This window comes from Leptinotarsa decemlineata, unplaced genomic scaffold, assembly GCF_025532065.1.
Source record: "Leptinotarsa decemlineata unplaced genomic scaffold, Ldec_3_MD MMD2_tig00000505_RagTag_RagTag, whole genome shotgun sequence".
In the NCBI taxonomy this organism is placed as follows: Eukaryota; Metazoa; Arthropoda; class Insecta; order Coleoptera; family Chrysomelidae; genus Leptinotarsa; species Leptinotarsa decemlineata.
The window spans coordinates 4,411,322-4,414,468 of NW_027412549.1; the positions used below are offsets into that span (position 1 = coordinate 4,411,322).

Consider the following 3,147-nt stretch of genomic DNA (forward strand, 5'->3'; position numbering starts at 1 on the left):
AAGAGAAAAATTGGTTTTATGATTATCGTAATTGGAACGTATGGATTCATCTGTAGAGTGAGTGAATTAGGATGTCGACATTTCGGAAAAATTTAGTTCAATTATTGGTGACTACTTGACTGGTGACTAATATTTTCTGGATAAAATATTCGGAATATACAGTATAGTTGATTTCCTTGACGACATCATAAAAAGGGCCTTGATATCAGCCGGGATACCTTCTATCCTAGAACCACTAGGTACCAGCCGTGATGATGGCAAACGGCCTGACGAAATGACCCTTGTTCCCTGGAAATGTGGCAAAGCTGTCGTTTGGGATTTCACATGTGCGGACACATTGGCTCCATCTCATTTAGATGGAATGTCTAAAAATGCAGGTCCTGCCGCATCGTCACATTCACGGGATGAAATTTTTCTTCATCCCGTTGTTTCCAAATCATATTCATATCCTGGTCACGACGAGAGATTGTTTCCTCATAAAACCTTCCATATTTCTTGTAATACTTCCCATAAGTTCCCATCAGAAGATACTGAGAAATGTGATCAAGTTCTAGAACTAGAATAATCTTCTTGTACCAAATTCAATACGTCTGCCATATCCTATTCAGTTTTGAACAGTTCAGCTTCGAATTCCTTATCTCATCGATCCAATGAAAGAGTGAATCATCCAATCCGTGATTACTCAGAAGAAGACAGCAGGGGCAAACGTAGATTCAACAGTTACAACATCAGTTCAGTGATACATTCTTCAATCAGAACTCTGGGGTTTAATGGGTTGAAAAATACCTGTTTCATAAACAGTGTAATCCAATGTTTATCAAACACGAGATGCTTGCTAGAATATTTTAAAAATGATACATACATGAAAGATATCAATACTAGTATTTCTACTATGAAAGGTGCTTCAATCAAAGCGTTCGCAGAAGTTGTCAAGGAATTATGGTCCGAAGATTTATCTCATAGAGTAATGAACACTGCTTACTTGAAAAGTCAGATTCAAAAATTTGCCCCTCGATTCATGGGATCTGCCCATCAAGACGCCCAGGAATTCCTTCGATATCTTTTAAAAGCTTCACTTGAGGACCTCAATAGAATTACTGAGAAACCTAAACCGACCTTAACGGAGATGGACGAAAATTTAAGTGACAGCGGAAAAGCGCAAGAGTCCTGGCTGAGATATTCAAACATGAACAACTCCAAAATTGTAGACAGTTTTGTTGGTCAATTAAAATCCACTATGAAGTGCACACGCTGTGGACACTCTTCAGTAACCTTCGATCCTTTCTGGTATTTGCCTCCCTCCATACCACAAAGAACTGACCAATTGAGTTTGTCACAACACTTGGATTCCTTCACAAGAGAGAAAACTCTGGATGGAGATGAAAAACCAACGTGTTCGAGGTGCAAGGAGAGAAGAATATGCACAAAGTCCATAGCAATCCATTAATTTCCCCGTATTTCAGTAATTCATTAAAAAAGATTCTCGCCAACAGAAAGATTAAGAGACAAATTGAATGTTGTCATCGACTTATCTTGAGAAGGATTCGATATGAGAAATTATGCAGCAGACAATGTGGCCCCTTGTCGTTATAATCTATATGCACTTTCGAATCACAGTGGGACTACTTACAATGGGCATTACTAAGCATATTGCATACACTCATATAGTGGCGCGTGGCATGAATACAACGATTCACATGTGTCCCGAATTTCACCTAATTCGCTTGTGAGTGAGGAGGCATATGTCCTCTTTTATGAACAGGGGGGAACTAAGCAGCACTTTTGAGATGTTTTTTTTCTCTTTTCTCTTTTCTCTTCAATTTTGTTAATTTTCAATTGTTAATAAAAAGAAAAACTGTTAATGAAATGACAAATAAAGGGAGTAACTTTCCTTGACTCTCATATATTTGGACTAAGTTTTGAAGATCAGATTGAGATATTTTCTATTTTCAACCCTCTCATCATACTAACTCAAAATCTGTTGATATTTTCATTTCCATGAATTGGAAATATCTTCAAATTGAGAAAAAAACATTGATCCGAGCCATCGTAATCGTTGATAATATTTCCTTGAGATGATTTCAGGATAGATTTCATTTACTTCAGATTCGGCAGGAGGCGATCGATCTTCAGATCATTGATAGTCCAATCAAACTTTCCCCTTCGACTGTATTGGATCTATTGTTCACGATCAATTCCAGAGGCAATCTAGTTTTTTGAAAATTATAGAATTGACGAAATCCCTGTTTTGGAATTTTCTGCCCCAAATACATAATCTTTTTAAAAAATATTCATCAATATAGAGTTTCTTTCCATTATAATTTGTACATTTGTAGAGAAAAGGAAAAAACATTCAAATTCATTAACTATCGAAGATGGATAAGTTGCAAACAAAAATCAATGGCACACACTTTCGAAAACAGAAAATAGGTATTTACCGCCATCTGAGTCTGGTCCCACATGTTTTGCGTAAAACCAACGACTTTACCAAGTACTCTTTGTTGGACGATCCGAAGAAGGGTACGTTGACCAGATACAATAATGTAGACTCATGTCTACATGTATATGTAGACACATCTACATGAGTAAAATGCAGAATTACTAACATCACAGCTCCGCCTACTCATTATTCGTACTGGCACCTTTGTTAAGAATTCAATAAATTTCGCTGAGAAACTTGAAAAACTTCAACTCCAGCGAGAGAAACTACTAGTGAGCTTCGACATTGTCTCACTCTTCTCTGAAGTACTCAGTCTCCGTACCGGAAACTCTGGACATTCTTTAGAGTATTTTCTCTTCAGATGTCATCAACTTCTTCAAACGAATTCCTACTTACTGTCTACAGAAAAGCAGTGGCCAAACCGTTCATGGAAACTTTCGAGAAAAATGCTCTGCAGTCGGACTCACTATGTCCCGCTGTGTAGACTTTTGTTATTTGGTTGTATGAATCTGAGGAGCTAGATGTGATTTTGAATCATTTGAATTCACTTCACCCCAAGATCCAGTACATCATGGGGATCGAAGAGGATAACCAACTGCTTTTTCGAAATCTTCTGATATCTGAGAGCTGAAAGGAGTAGTTGGAGCATAACATTCACAGAGAATTCAGGCACACATCTAGTTATCTGAAGTAGGTACTTTTAGTCT

At 37.5% G+C, this 3,147-nt stretch overlaps 1 pseudogene; it reads left to right on the top strand.

Moving 5' to 3' along the window:
- Positions 1–274: 274 nt before the first annotated feature.
- On the top strand, positions 275–1,786 carry LOC141481877 (ubiquitin carboxyl-terminal hydrolase 2 pseudogene; annotated as a pseudogene).
- The last annotated feature ends 1,361 nt before the right edge of the window (positions 1,787–3,147 follow it).